Source organism: Falco biarmicus, chromosome 16, assembly GCF_023638135.1.
Source record: "Falco biarmicus isolate bFalBia1 chromosome 16, bFalBia1.pri, whole genome shotgun sequence".
NCBI classification, from domain to species: Eukaryota; Metazoa; Chordata; class Aves; order Falconiformes; family Falconidae; genus Falco; species Falco biarmicus.
The window spans coordinates 4,736,984-4,752,639 of record NC_079303.1 but is presented as its reverse complement, the minus strand read 5'-3'; the positions used below and the strand labels follow the sequence as shown (position 1 = coordinate 4,752,639).

The window sequence follows — 15,656 nt, the reverse complement described above, 5'->3', positions numbered from 1 at the left end:
TCCTCCCTGTGCTCATGCTGAGTCAAGTCAGGAATAAAGTCCATAAAACTACTTTGATGTAGAACTGAGAGTGAGAGCAAAATACCAGTTCTGTTACCCAGCATACAGCCTTCAGTCTCTTGGTTTAGTGCCACTCAAAAGCCCCTTGGGTATAACCAACTTATTTTTAGCTGTTTACTTAGTAAACAAACACAGGGGAAGGCTAAACGTCAAGGCATTTTTACATACTGAGCTGGACTCTGCACATTTATTCTGTCACATACAGGGATGCTGGACCAAACTACTTCTCTGCTCTGGAGCTGGGGGTGGAGCGGAGCCAGCCAAGGAATGTGGGTCCTGCCTAGAAGTTGGTGCTGCTGTAACCTCCTCCTCCCCCTGCCCCAAACATCTGGAAGCCAAGCACCTCCTGACTGTGGGATCATCTGTAAAAGGAGTGCAGTACCCATTTAGCTGGCTCTAGATACGATCTCCTCCCTGGATTTCATCATATTTAACCCCTCCACAGCTATCAAGGAAATGTCCGACTGGTGAAGAGGTGAAGGGACTTGCCCGAGGTTGGTAGGATGGTGTGGTGGAGCGGAGCACTGAACAGGAGCTCTCCACAGCAGAGGTGAACCTGGGTGACGTTTCACTGCTGTCAAGTCCTTTTTCCTCTCCGTGCCTCACTTATAAAATATTTCAGGGAAATGAGCGCAGTACCATTGATAGGCTGATGGTGGTAGGGATGGTGGTAAGGAATGGTATTTATGGGGCTCTGTCCCCAGCCCGCTTTGTGCTGGAGCCTGGCTGACAGGGGCTGAGCTCTCTTGGCTGGGAAGCACCAGCCGGCATCTCCCATGGGCTGAGACAACCTTCCAGCAGGCTGGTGCCTGGCATTCAGCCGCATGCCAGTGATTCCTGCCCGGCTGGGAGGGCTGAGCGGACCGAGCAGCTGTCTGCTCACCCGGCTAGATAAGGCACAGCTGATCGGCCGTGACTCAGCACCCCGAGCCCCAGTCAAGCATGAGGAACAAGGGCTGAGCGCCATGCCATGCCAAGTGGTTAGCGCTGCTCCTGGCTGTGTTACCTGGCCACTGCCGAGCCCACAGGGAAGCACTGGTCCTCCCAGGCAGGCAGAGGCAGGTCCTGCTGGGCTCGCAGCCTCGGGGCCACTGGTTGGACTTTTTGGCTCTGAGCAGCAGGACGTGGTGTGTGGGGAGGCATCTGGATACCAACGTTGGCCCTCTCGGGAAAGGGGAGTGGGCTGCACTGAGCTGCCGCAAACCCAGGTGTCCAAGAGTTCTGTTTAGAGGAGGAAAAAGAGGAACGCAGTCATCTCTCCAGGATGTCTGGGCTCAGCACCTGGGGTCCAGGAGTTACACACAAATAACTACTGGGCGGGCCATCTGCATGGAGCAGGCATGGGGGGTCCAGAGCATGGTGCACGGCCCTGTGCAGTGTGTGCTCCTGCGTTTCTGTCTCTGAGGTGCTGAATACAAGACATTTTTCCCTGGGTAGTGGGCAACTAACATCACGGATAATTGCAGGAGCCTTTTCCTGGAGAAGGGTCTTTTACCCCTGTGACCTGTGCTCCTACTGGATCCCTTCTCAGCTCTTTTCTCCAGGCTGCAGCCACCCCGCAGCAACTTGGCGGTCCTGTCCCCCCTGCTCACACTAGAGGCAGGTCGTGCCCGTGCTTTGGGGTCCATCACAGGAGTTTTTGGAAAATGCTTCCACCTCGTGGTCCTCTGGAGAAACGACTGGCTGGGAAATGCCAGGCTGCACCCATGCAACCCAGCTGAGACAGGCACAGAAACAAGGCCATGCCACTCTTTCTGCTCAGCTGCCTTCAGCCAGGCTGAACTGGGGTACCCACTGCCTCTGCTGAGCCCTGGCGCTGCCTGGGTGCTGCTGGCAGCGCAGACCACCCTGTCAGCGATGCACGCACCAGGCAGCGGAGCCCGGGCTTCCCAGGGCAGCAGCAAGCACTGGAGTATCCCATAGGATAAGCACAGACTTCTCTAGGGCTGTCCTGCTGCTGCAGGGCTGAGGAGGAGTTAAAGCAGCCCCATGGTCTGTTAAACCAACGTCCTTCCAGCCCGTGTGCGCACACATGCAGGCACACAAGGGCGTGTAAAAGCTCAGCCTGGGGTGGTGGAGCCCGTGTGTGCACACATGCAGGCACACAGGGGCATGCAAAAACTCAGCCTGGGGTGGCAGAGCTGCTGAACCTGTCTGGGGGCAGCATCGCTGCTCCTGGTTCCCCTCCAAAATCTGCCTGCACGAGCCGGTGGCATGAGGAAGCGGTGGAAAAGCTGTGAGCACACAGCGGTAAGCGCCGGGCACCTGGCGACATTTGGGGCTTCACCTTGCAACCTTTCCTGCCCTGTGGGAAACGCTGCGGGGAGGGGGGATCACACCGCATCCCACTTCTGCCACAAACACCAACTGAAATACTGGGCAAGTCACTTCTGCTCCACTGTGGGAGCTACCTGGGCTTTAAGGCTGCAGGAGAAAACCATCAGCTCGCACACAGGTTTCCTGCTGGGATAGAGGTTTCAGCTGGTTATTGCACAGGATCAGGATGAAGCATCTGCAGTTTTCTTCTGGGCCACAACTGTTGCACATCACATTAAATGTTTTTAAGACAAACGATCCCTCTCTTGCAGTTCTCAGGTGACATCTCATTTCTCCCATAAACAGCCTCTCGCCCTGCTGCCCGCTAGCGGGTAGATTTTGGAAAAACACTTAAAAACTGGCAGCACTTTCCTCCCCACGCTGCTACAGGAACCAGGTGGGCTTTTGTAAGAACACTGTGGTTTAGAGCAGCTGTATCTCTCTGAAATATCCCCAAGGATGGACAACTATCCCACGTTTCTGCCTTCTGTGGAGCTCAGCAAATGCTATTGAAATCCAGCACAAGACGTGTATTTTAGAGGATGTAACCACTCTTTTACCGTTTTCTCAACGTTAACTACAGCTGAGCTACAGCTCTCCCGTAGCTTGAAGGCTGTAAAACTCCCCCAGGGAGGGATGCATTGCTTGAGTGTGCCTGTCCAGCAGCAAACAGTCTGACCGTATTTACACCGCGGTTTTGCAGGAACTCACCATACTGCTCATACAAGTGCCTTGCTTATGTCATTTTCCCCTCACAAGCAGCATCAGAAATGCCTGTTTCTCAGCGGCTTTACCTGTTCTTGGAGGTTTGCCTCTAGCCAGGGCACCAAGGTCTTTCACTCCAGAAAACAGCATCCCAGGTCCAGAGGTGCTGCCACATTTTTCATCCTGTGCCTCAAACAAATATTGAAGCCCTTAGTTCCCATGTAACTAATGGGATGCTCTTGCAACCTCGGGGTCTATCGAAGAACAAAGCAAATAGAAGGATTTCCCTGATGGCATCTGCTGTCCTAACGATCCCCTCTCTGCCTGAACAAAGGTGAATGATTGAGTGTTCGCTAGGACACTCGGCTTTGTCTTGTAAAAGCAGCAGCGTAAAGTGATTACATTTTTAGTAGTTTTTGCTTTTGTTAAAAAACAAAGTCCATGAAGATGGCAAATCCATTTGCCATGCTCCTTATGTGCAAAATGCAACGTGATTGTTCCTTCTAATGCCAGTGAGAGGACCAGAGTGCCATGGCGATGCTGCAGCGAGACGGCAGAGCTGGATTAGAGGTGGGAAGCGCGCACGCATCCTCACCGAGGCAGCAGCTGCTTCTCCACAATCATTCATCAACCAGAACCCACCAGGCAAGGGGCTCCCTGCTCTCTGCGCTGTCTCTGCACCGAGGACCACACACAGAAGCAGTTGGGCCTTGTTGATACGAGATGGAGTTAAAACAGTGACGTTCCTGCTGTCACAGCCAGAGCTGCACATACTAGAAACCTTTCAGAAGAAGAGACAGCCAGGCTGCTCGTTGCCCATTTGTGCTCGAACACACAAACCCTGACCCAATCTCAGTTTGAACAGTCTGCAGAGTGAAAGCTATTCCCATGAGGAATCAGTAATTAATGCATAAGAGTGAACAAACCTGCGGCTGATCTGCAAGCACAATATATGTTGTTGGAAATGGTGCCTGTTACCCAAGAGACACAGCGCAGCTCCTTGCAATCACGCAGGGATTTGTTGAAGGGGTGGACTAATTTCTTGTGTTATTAAGGACCTCAAATTTTGCAAAAGAAGCGGCTGTGGTTGCAGAGGAAGCTTTCCCAGCAGGACCCGAGCAGAACTGAGCAACTCCACCTGTGTTTGCAGAGAGCCTGAGAGAGCAGCCCTGCAGAAAAGCCGGATTCTCGCATTGCCACTGGTATAAACGTTCAGCTATTTCATTTGGCAAGATCGATCCTGCACAGGGCTGACATGTAACAGGTAGGCAGGGTTTGCAAAAGGAGTCTAGCCGGGCTCCTCTTCCCAGCAAGAGATCTCACCTGCTGTAATGTGGGAGAGGCAGCTTTAAAGGCAGGACACCAATCTCGCTGTCCCGGCGGGGGCTCAAACGAAGAGCTCCCCGTTAATGAGAAGGAAGTAGGGAGCGGTGGAATCGGGAAGTGCTTTGTTCAGCCCATACGGACAGTTGGCACATAAGGATCTACCGGGGGTTAATCAAAGGCCTGCTAAAGCTCGATGAGAAACCTGCCAGTCGCCATACGAGCCGCTGTCCCGAGGAAATTAAAAATCACGCACCATATGCTGCATGACATGGGGAGGGAGCGGGGCGTCTCGGGCAGCGTTTGCATCTGCCCGAGCAGCCCTGCGAGGGGGCAGGTGCGATGTGCGCTGCTGCGGGGGGGTCCATCACCCGGCAATAACTCGCCTCCTTCCGAGAGGGAAGGACAGTGACGGGGAAATAAGGGGAACCAAGGGGAAGGATGACACATGTTCAGCCCAGCCCAGTGGCAGAGCAGCCGGGGAGGCAGAGCCAATAGCTGCTTTTCATGCTCAGTGAGTCTGTCCACCTCCACCCCCCTCTCGAGTCCTTAAGTTGCAGCTTTTAACTACCTCGGTGTTCAAAGAAAATATGATGCTCAGCGTGAACAGAAGGAAGAGAGCCTGCTGACAGGTAGACAGCATGGACACTGATCCTGGCAGGGCCGGCTGCTGAGAGAGGTACGTGCCTTCCAAGGCAGGGATCCGAAAGCAATCACATTTGGGATGCAAACTCAGAGCAGACTTTAATTTTCCAGCAGGGGGAATATGGAAATCTGGCTCCCTCGAAATGATTCATCCCCCCTTCCCACCACCACCACCTCCCCTCCCCCTGCATCCTCTCCCCATCCCTCCCAGCACAAAACACTTTGCTGCAGTCTCTCCATCTGGGTACCTTAATATTGGGTGTCTTAGTGTTCCCATGTGTGCTGAAGTCGGGCGCGGAGGCTAGCGAGACGGGGGGAGAGCGGCAGGAGACAGGGTGGTACCCGTGGGTTCGGGTATGGGCACTGGCACGCTGGCTGGTGCGGGATGCTGAGCAGGGGTGCTGGCTGGTAAGAACCGTCCTTGGGGAGCCAGGCACTGCCCTGCTCAGTGGGCACTTGGGGTGAAACCAGGGGCTCACCCCAACGGGTGCCTTTCCCCTGACAGGAGTCGGGCGCCCAGCACTCCCAGGAGAGGGAGGGAAGGGGGGCAGGCAGACTGTGAAGCAGGGACATCGGCAGAGCGAGGCTCCCCCCTCCTGGGGCTTCATGCTCAAAGAGGACCCTGAGCCAGTGCTGCGTTCATCTCACCTAGGACCCCTGCCCTGAACAGGCACTGGTTTGGGGAGAGGGGGGGACAGGAGGCCTGACTGAAGGATGCCTCTTGGATGCACTAGTGCTGGTCATGCAAGCCAGGGCTGCTGTTTGCAGTGTCGGGGGAGACCCTCTCCTTTTGGTGGGGAGGGTATCCGACCTGCTGCTTGGCTACTGCAGCCGAAGGGTCCCTGGCAAATGTCTGGGTGGCATCTCTCTAGGGAAGCAGAGGGTGACACCAGTGTGGCAAAATCCCTTGTCTGGCAGTAGAAGAAAGTGACTTCTTTCCCATTGCCATGTGGGTGGTGTTCAGGGCTTGCTGCCCCCAGGATTTCTGTGTAATTTGGTCTCACGTTTTATAAACACAGAGGTGTTTTCTCAGGCACATCAAAGAGAATTAAAAAAAGGGGGGGGGGGGTGTCTGGGGATCCCCCAACCTGGGCTAGTAGGATCTGCCTGCCTCCTGGGTAGCTTGGAAGAACTTTTGCAGTCTTAAGACAGCAGCTGACACGTGTGTTTGCTGAACTCAGCTTTGGTCTGCTCCATCCTGGGGACGGGCACGGGGCAGGGTGCTGAGCCCAGGGTTGCTCTCAGCCAAGGGGCCTTGCTTCCCATTTGCACCCTCCCTGGTGCCGGAGCTGTTTCTGGTGTCTGTGCCGGTATAAATATTGTCTAACAAACCCTTTTTGGAGATGATGCCATCAGGTGGCGCTTGGGAATAGGCAGCGTCGCTGTGGGAGAGCAAACACTTGTTGCTGCGAGCTGCACATCGCGCGGGGCATGGGGCAACGTGGCACCCAGAGCCACTCGCCACCTGTGCCTCTGTCCCCACCAGCTGCTGGGAGGTGACACAGAAAGGGAGGACAGACTTTCTGCAGGTGCTGGGAGGGCTGTGCAGGGTGGTGGTGGCTGTGGAGATGGGAGGATGAGCGTGAAAAGCTTTTTCTCTCAGCTCTGGCACTGAAAAGTGCAGGTTTAAATATAGATTATTTCTTCAGATTTAGCCTTGTCTGGCGTGTGACTGCAGCCCTGTAACCTCCTTTGCTTGGGCAAGCGGCTCCATGTGCGCAGCATTACACCGGTCTCTGAAGGAGGCTGTCCGAGGTAAAAGTTTCGGTGCAGTTTAAAGAGCTTTTGTACGCTCGGGAACATTTTTTTTTTGTCAGCCAGACGAACGCAGTGCTGAGCAGAATGTGCCTCTTTGGTCTGGATAAACCTGCTACTCCTGGAGTGGGGCTGCTCCCACCCTGTGACGCCCAGAACAAAACCTGCAGCTGGGCCAGCCCGAACCATCCCGAAGGCCAGACGGGCTCAGGCAACCGCCCATCCCAGGGCACGTAGTGATGCTCACCAGGAGGGAGTGCACATAGCAAGGTCCCGTGCAAAGCTCCCCGCGCCAGGGAGCACACAACAAGGCACAGTGCTGCCTGGACTTAGCTGCTCCATCCCACATGCCGCCTCCCTGCACCATGGGAGGGAGAGAATCAGCCCTGGTGCTTGGGGACAGCATCAGGTGGAGGCAGCAGGGTGGCAGCCAGGACGCAAGTGACTGGCCACCTTCCAATGTGGCTATCTCTGCACGGTGCTGCTCTCCACTTCCAGAGGCAAGAGGGTTTGCCACCCTGCCAGGGCAGACGCAGCCCAGAGCCCAGCCCAGCCCTCCCACCCTCAAGGATAACATTCCCACTGACTTCAAACACAAGGCATGCCTGAGAGGACAAAGAGAAGCATTGTAACTGATAATGCTTAGGGACACTATTAGCTACACAAGTTGTTTCAGACATCCCAAATGCGAGAGCATTTTTGCAGCCTAGCTTAAGTGTGTAGAGAACAGACAGAAGCTGAGGAAGAAAAGAGCTGCTCAGACTAAAGTAAGAGCATCCACATCTGGGTTTGCATTCAGTTTCACTAAACTAGATCCAATGCAACTTCCACTCGGAGACAAAAAAAATCATGGGCGCAATCCCAGCTCAGAGGCTAGACAAGACAGCAGGGACCTGGGCACCAGAGGCTTGCCTGCTGTGACTGAGCCGTGCAGCAGCTGAACCAGCACCCTTTGGTGCCCTCAGTGCAAACCACGGGGCAAGGCTGCTTTGCTCAGCCAGGGCCAGCTCTCATGGCTCTCCCACCTCTCCGGCGTGCCAGGCAGCTCATCCCATGGGTGCGAGCAGGCTGGTGGCATCGCCTGGGCTCTCCGCAGAGTGCGATGTTACCAGCAGCAGCCCCTGTTCCAGCGCAAGGGAGCACATCCCCTGTTAATCAGCATTTAATTAAAGGACATGCTGACATTTGGAAATCAGAAACAACTCTCCTGTGTGGGCTGCCTCTCCCTGCTGCTCGCCTCTTCTCTGAATCACTCCCTGACATTTTGCCAGATTAGGATGTGACTCTCTTTCTCCCTCCTTCCTTATAAAAATAAATTGAAGAGGAGATGCAAAGCCACCGCTGCTCCTGAGGGAGAAGACGTAGGGGACGGGATTTCACTGGGAAAAAATTCTCCTTATTACTGCTGCTACGATGGTGTCTTACAAAGACCCTGACTGCAGGGCAGGTTTTCGTGTGGTAGGTGCCACGGGGATGCTGGGGCAGGGGCTGCTCACCGTGTTGGCATGGGCCAGCTGGTTCTCCCTCTCCAAATCCACACAGCCATGCGGGCATCTCGGGTCCCCACATCAGCGCCAAGTGGTGTGTCTCAAGGAATCAAAAGCGGAGGGTGTGAATGCCCTGCAGGAAAACAGGGAGTCCCTGCAGCAGCTGGCCCACTGGGAGCAGGCTGGACCCTTGGGGACCCTTGAGTGGGGCAGGATGGAAAGCCAGGGCCAGGGAGATGCTCAGCATCCCGGCCTGAGCGTCCTCGCCGACAGCATCGCTCCTCAAAGTAGGAGCGGCCGGACCTGGGCTGAGGGCAGGAGTGCTGTGCCTGCCTGCATGGGGACAGGCAGGGCACCCCCAGGACACCTCTCCCCATGTACAGACCCCCTGCCCCCCATGTGGGACGCCCTTTCCCCTTACATGTCCAACCCCCTGCGCCCCGTAGCCAGACCCCCTTTCCCTTCACGTTTCCACCCACCTGAGCCTCCCCGCAGCCCCCCACCCCGTGGCGCTGGCCTGGGCTCCTGGGTCCTGTCTGCGGCACAGCTGCGGGCCGGGGGCGACCCCCACCGCCCACCCCCCTGGAGGAGCCACGTCCCGCCCGCGCCGGCTGCCCCCCGCCTCCCGCACCTTCTGCTGCTCTTGAAACCGGGCCAGCGCTTCTGTTTATCTGTTAGCCCATGCCAGGGCTGGTAAAATGCAAACAGCAGTGAGGGGTGGGGGAGGACGAGGGGTGGTGGTGGGGGGAACCCTCACCGTTCGCTTCCCCTTGGCTGCTCATTTCAACCTTCTTTCAAGCAGAAATTACTCACATTAATCAAGAGTGAGAATGTGTTTGCAGCCCTGCAGATTTGGCAGCGCGGAATCAAATTCCATCAGTAGCAGCAGGAGGACGGGAGCCTGTATCTCTGCTGTGCACAGCCTAATAGAGCCATTGCCAGAGGAAATTGGATCTGAGAGCTCCCCTAAATTAATCTACCCTTTAAAAAAATGCCAGGAGATCTACATGACAAATGAGCGTTTGCAACGGAAACTGATGCAAACATCCCGCACATCAGATGGGGACAGATCTGCACCTCAGCCAACGTCTGCAGGGGAAGAGGTGCACGAGCAACCCCAAGGAGCACCGCTTACCCACAGCCAGGGTGTACGGACAATTCGGGCCCCAGGAGCTGCTGGGACAGGGGAGAGGTGCGAAGCAAGAAACAATCACTGCGGTTGCTGCCATCAGCCCCTCTCCTCCCAGCAGGCTGGAGAGCTGCCAGAGGCTCAGGGACGCCTTCATCCTATGCCGGCACGTGCAGCCATGGCACCTCCGGAGCATCTCTGGAGAAGCTCAGCGAGGCAGAGCGGGGGCCTGGCAGGAGCGTGGGGCCGTGGAGCAGCACCGGGGGATGCTGTGCCGGCTCCCACCGCCGTCACGCCACGGCAGCAGGGCAGAGCAGGGCAGGTGGAGGCTCCCGGGGTTCTGGCGCGCGCATGCCATGGAGCTGGGGCACAGGTGCTGCAGCTCGCTCCGCTTTAATAGAGCTGCTGCTGCTCCAAGGTGATTGCTACTTTATTGGCTTATTTTTAGCCACGCGGCCAGGCTGGGAGTAAGATGGATGGGTCTTGTCTTGGGCAAGACTTTTGCTTGCAGTAGGACCCCAGGCACGAGGCGGGAGCGAACGCTTTGAAAGCTGCCTTGCAAACGGCTGGGGTGATGCTCCCCGGTGCGGAGCAGGGAGCTCACCGGACCCCCTCGGCTCCTGCCCCAGGAACAGTCATAGGGTGGACACAGGCTGGGCTGTGCCAGATTAAAGACCAGTATGAGCTGGTGCAGGCTCCCTGCTGCTGGGCTGTTACCTCCAGTGAGGGACTCCCGATGCAGTGTGCTTGCAGCATCTCCTGGTAAAATCCAAAGACCCATGTGGTGGTCAGGGTCTTGTCTGCCCTGAGGGTCTCCCATCCCAGGGATTTGTCTTCTCGCTGGTGCTTCTTGGGAGCAACCGGACAGCGGGAATGCTGCTGAGCCCCAGCTCTAGGTGCAGCCAGGTGCTCCCTTGGGAAGGGCTGATCCCTGAAGCCCATCTAGGCAGCACCGATCGGGTTAACCCCTCTGCACCACACACCACCCGGCTCTTGCAACAGCTCTGCTCACACAGGCGTGTCCCCTGCACCCCTCCATCATTTTTCAACCATGCACAACTGAAAGGCTTAGCATCTTTGCTCTGCTCTCAGCAGCACCCAGTGATGGAATCTTGACCTTTATTTCCTAGGTTTATTAACTCCCTGCCCCTGTTCGTGCGGGTTCAGCAGGGACAGGCAGCGATGAGACAAGGAGCATTTCCAGTGCTGCTTTGGGACTGCTGGGAGTCTTCCCCAGGGAAAAGCAGCACCGGGCTGGGCTGGATGCAAGATTTGGGTGCGAGATCTGGGTGCTTTGGGCGCAAGGGTAGGTGCAGGGTGCTGAGCAGTCTGGCCAAGCTGGTCCAAACTGCGTTGAGGAGCCAAGCAATGCTCATAGCACAACCCTTCGCTTCTCTTTGCTCTAGAGGAATGTCCCTGTGGAGGGAAGTGCCTTGTTTTGTGCGTGAGCTCCAGGTTGCTGCATGTTGAGTTAGGTTTGCAGTCTAAGTGGGCTTGTGTGATTGCAACTGGGCAAATAAGGCTTTCTGTGGTGACTCTTGCTCCCTGAATAAATGCACTTCTGTGGGGTTTTGTTGTAGGATGTTTATTCTCTTGCCTACAGAAAATAAGCAGACAAGTGTCAGGATATTATGGCAAGGGGAAAAAGAGATACCTGGGTAGCCAGATAAGAAAGAGTGTGAACTCGTTTAAAAAAACATCAAGCATATGTAGACAGTGCATGGCAGTAACTGGGTGTCTCTGTCTCCCGCAGCGGCGTGCGGACCCGTGCTGCCCGGGGAGCAGTGCCCGGGTGTGCCAGCACTTGTGTGCAGCTGCCTGCAGCGTGGCAGGAGCTGCGGCCAGCAAGGCCACAGGGAATATTGATTAGTTTTACAGTGTAACCTGACAGAGCCTATTCTGGTGATGTAATGAAGATGGATGATTCCATCCTCTTGCCATGGTGCTTTGGGGAAGGGGAAAATTATTTGCTGCATCCTGGAGGGATGCGCCGCGGTTCTCCATGCCTCACTCCTGTATCTCATCTAATTTCCACCTCTCACTGTTTTTTTTCTTCTTTCCATCCTTATGGCTCTCTGCCTTCCCTCATCCCAGCACCCTACTGTCTCACAGCACCACTTGGGTCTGGTGCTTAGGCTGGGAGGCAGCTGAGCCTGGTTCAGACCATCAGGGGTGCAGAACTCACTGCTGGGACGAGCTGAGAGAGGACTTGTTGCAGATCTTGGCTGCCCACAGTGGAAAGCTCTCCTGCTGGTGCTCACCACCGCTGGAGTCATGATCCAGCCTTACACCACAGCTCACCTCTCCCTCCTCCTTTGCTTTTGTTCCCTGTCTCTTGTTCTTCAGCCCCTGCCTTTGCTTCCCCCACCAGCACCCATCTGCAGGTGCATCTCCTCCTCAGGGCTGCTGCCGCAGATGAGGCAGCCCCGAGCATCCCGGCTGCCAGCCCAGCTTGCTGCAAACACATCCCACCTCCAGCATGGGGGGAGACCTCTACAAAGCAGCCCCGCTGGGAAACCCTGTGCGTGAGCCAAAAGCCCCATCCCAGGACCTCTTAAATGTCAGTTAAGTGCAGCTCTGTGAGGTTGATGAGCTCCTTTCACAGCCTGATCTGAGCATTTTGGAAACCATGGGCCGTGTTTTTTTCCTCCACTGTCCAGCAGCTGTGAATCCTTCGTTACAGTAACACCAGGCTCAAGCAGTCGCATGCCAGAAGGCAGTTATGTACAGTGATAAAAATGATTTAAAATTGGTCAGGGTTTTAAAAGAAAAAAAAAAAAAAAGCAGCTCATAAATTATCAGGTCTTTATTTCTCTTCTAGCTTTTACCCTTTAGGATTCATGTTTTCAGGCTTTCCTCAACAAACAACACAGTTGGAAATGCTAAGGCATTTTTATATAAGATCTGAGAATCCTCCAGAATCACAGGGCTGCGGGAAGAAAAAAAAACCCCACCAACTGCTGTAATGCTTGAGATACGATCTCCAGAGCTGCCAGCACCCTCTGCAAAGTAACCATCTCTACTACATCTTCAGAAACCTAACGAGGCTCATTGCTATCTTCCATCAGATCCAAACCCCATCGCTTCACAGACCTGATGCTCAGAAGGGATCCTCTGGTCTGACTTGATGTGGGAGTGATGCCCAGCAGCTCCATCACTTCCAGCTGAGCTCCAGCTTAGGAAAACACCCAGTCATGGAGTGAGATTTCTGCAGATGCAGAGCCCTATCTCGAAGTTTTAAAACTTCGAGCCTGTTCAGGCTGTTTTGGGGTGGGAGCTCTGGTGTTCCCATTGCTGCCCCATGCATCACCCAGTCAAGTTTTTTGAGGTGATAAATAAGTTCTTGTAAAACCAAGGGGGGAATCGTCCTGCAGCCAACACGTGCTGCCTTTCCAGCCTCATGAGTCCTCTTGGATATTCGTGGAAAAGTGATTACACTTTTTCTTAACTAAGGGAACTAATTTCATAAGTAGTGCAACTCCACCACAAGCAAAAAGCCGGCCATGGCATTAGGGAGGAAAAGATACCACAGTGCCACATAATTTTGAAGAAAATGCATCTAAAAATAAGGGACCCCAGGTACCTACCCAGCGGTAACTGGATGCAAATGCGTTACGAACACAACAATTAACTTTTTTGTGGTCTGCAGTCCTTCCACTGGCTGCCAGCCTGCTTTTGGGGTGACTTTTGGGGAAGAGCTTTGGAGGACCGATGTGGAGGCAAAGCCCAGGTGGCGAGGAGCACATCCTTGCATTTCACAGCCGCCTTTTCCTCCTGTTCCCAGCTCGCTGCTTCAGCCTAACATCTGGCAAAGTTGCATACCACGGGCAAAGCGAACATCGCTGCTTATGGCAGGCCAAGCTGACAGTTCCTGTGAGATCAACCCCGCGAGCATCATTTCTTGGTGATAGCTCACTCACAAAGGAAAGAAATGGAAGCAAATCTTACATGACACATTTATTTTTGTCATCTATTTATTAGCTCAGAGCAAAAGTCCTGCTGCGCTGCATTATGGGGATTATGCAAATGAGGGACATCAAGACAATTAAAAAAAAGCCCAAGTGAGCACAATGTCAGAGCCGAGCAGATGCTGAGAGACAACGCAGCCCTGCCCGGCCGCTCCTGGCCTGCTACAGCCTGGTGGCATGGCTGGATTGCCTGCGCGGGCAGCCCCGTGCCACATCCAATGTCTTGCCCCATCCGGATGCTCCTGCTCCTCCTCTGGCTTGTGCAGACAACCCGACCGAGCGGGTCATTAGGCCGATCAGTTAATGAGCTGCTCAACACATCTCCAAGCGTGTTGCCCTCCCGTGGGGCTTCGTTTGCTGCCCCTTCCTTGTTTTGGGGGAAGGATGCGCAGCGTGGACCCTCCTGCATCCTCATCCCATCGCAGGTGCTTGCTGCTCTCACCCAGGACGATGCAGCCAAAAGCAATGGTTAGACTAATCCTGGGCAGAATTTAGATTTAAAGGGTAGCTGAGGGGGCTACCCAGAGAGCAGAGCACAGAGAAGGTCCTTGCTCCCTCCAAGGGACCTCCCGGCTCCACAGGGGAGGGCAGCCCAAATCTCGCGTCCTGGCACGAGGGGAGCCGGCGTAGGGTGAGGTAATGCCATGCTCATGTTCAGTTGGGAGCTGCCACGGGAGGAGGATCTGGCTTGCTCCACGGGTCTGAAGCCTGGCTAAATCCCCACTGAATCACCCGTTGTTACACTGACAGCTTGGGATTTATGAGAGCTAAAGTAGATGGATAGCGATGAGCAGGGGGGGGAAAAAAAAAGGTCCCAAATCCGACTTGTCTTTGCTTCAGCAAGCCCCAGAGGACTCAGGATGTGTGTTTGGGGATTTAATCCTGTCTGAAACCCTCTATTTTGAGACAGAGGTGGAGGGAGAGCTTAAGGCATCTGAAGTGCATGTTGATAGCTGCATCCAAGCACAGCTTCTGCCCCAGCAGCTCCTGGAAGTGGGAAAACGCTGTTTCTCAAAAGCCTGTGGAAGAGCACAGGCAGGCTGGTGCTCGGAGACACGGAAGGATGCAGGGAACAGCCAGGGAAACACGCTTCCATCCTCACTCTGCTAATTACACTCATTAGGGAAGGAATGCTGCCTCTGATTTCGAGCTATACCAGCTATTTTTAATTTCCCTGCCTGCTGAAAGCACACACCGGAGCACTCGGGTGGTTTTTTTTTTCTGGAAACAGCTATTTCTTCTCCCAGGTCAGAGGCTCTTTTGTGTCTGCCTGGCTGGGAGACGGGGCCGAAGACAAAGCAGAAAGGGAGAAAGCGGGAGAGAGACGGGATGGGGAGAGCCGGCATCCCTGCCCTGGGTGGGGTGTATGCCGAGTGGGTACCCGGTATCCACGGTGGGCTGCGTGGGGAATGGGAAGCTGTCGGTGGATGGGAGCAGCAGGGATGCAGACGTGTGTGCGGCTCCGCGACCCAACGGGGAGGGCGCGAGAGACGGCGGATAATTTATGCACTAACCTCAGATTGGGGTTGCGGGTGGCCGTCCCCAGCCGGCGTGGGAGGGAGGCCTCTTCCCATCGCCCCTTCCACCCGCCTCCTCCCGCCCTGCAACCACACGCAGCCACACAATCCCCTTACAATTAGGAAGACACCTATTCAGCACCGCTCTGGCATCGCTGGGCTTTTGTTCCTTCTCTTCACTGCTGGCAAAGCTCTTCTTTCCCTCTGCACGGCTGTGTGCAGCGCTCGGCGGTTTGTCAAGTTGCTTTTCATAATCTCCACCAAAGAATTGCAGTCCCGCTGAAGTCCTGCGATTGAGGCGGCGGGGAGGAGAGAGGAGGAAAAAAAAAAAAAAAAAAAAAAAAGGAGGAAAAAAAGTAAGACAGCATTTTTCTCTTTCTTTCTTTGTTTGAAGTCTTGCCTGGAGGAGTTGTGTGTGTGAGAGAAGGAGGCAGTGAATAGCAGTGGGTGCACAGGCTGCACGCTCGGTGTACGATGGGCATTTGTAACAAGCACAGGCGAAGCACACGCAGACACCTGCATCCATCGGCTCCCATGTGCATGCGTTACCTGTACAGCTCCCCCCAGGGACTTAAACTCTGTGGGCAATGCAGAGCATCCCAAAGCAATTCAAGTCCTTCATCTGTTTATTGTGTTTGTTGAAAATGTGTTTGTGTGTGTGTGTGTGTGTGTGTATATGAATATATGTATTCACATCTGTTCGCACCATGTTGTAGCAAATGTGTGGCATTTGCTTGCAGTAGTTACATTC

The 15,656-nt window shown here is 54.7% G+C and overlaps 1 protein-coding gene across 1 annotated transcript in view; it reads left to right on the top strand.

Moving 5' to 3' along the window:
- Positions 1-4,979: 4,979 nt before the first annotated feature.
- Positions 4,980-15,656, top strand: part of BLACAT1 (BLACAT1 overlapping LEMD1 locus) — a 35,798-nt gene continuing 25,121 nt past the window's right edge. Inside the window, exon 1 of the mRNA XM_056362070.1 lies at positions 4,980-5,083. The gene's annotated coding sequence lies outside the window, so the exon portion shown is untranslated. The remainder of the gene's footprint in view (positions 5,084-15,656) is intronic.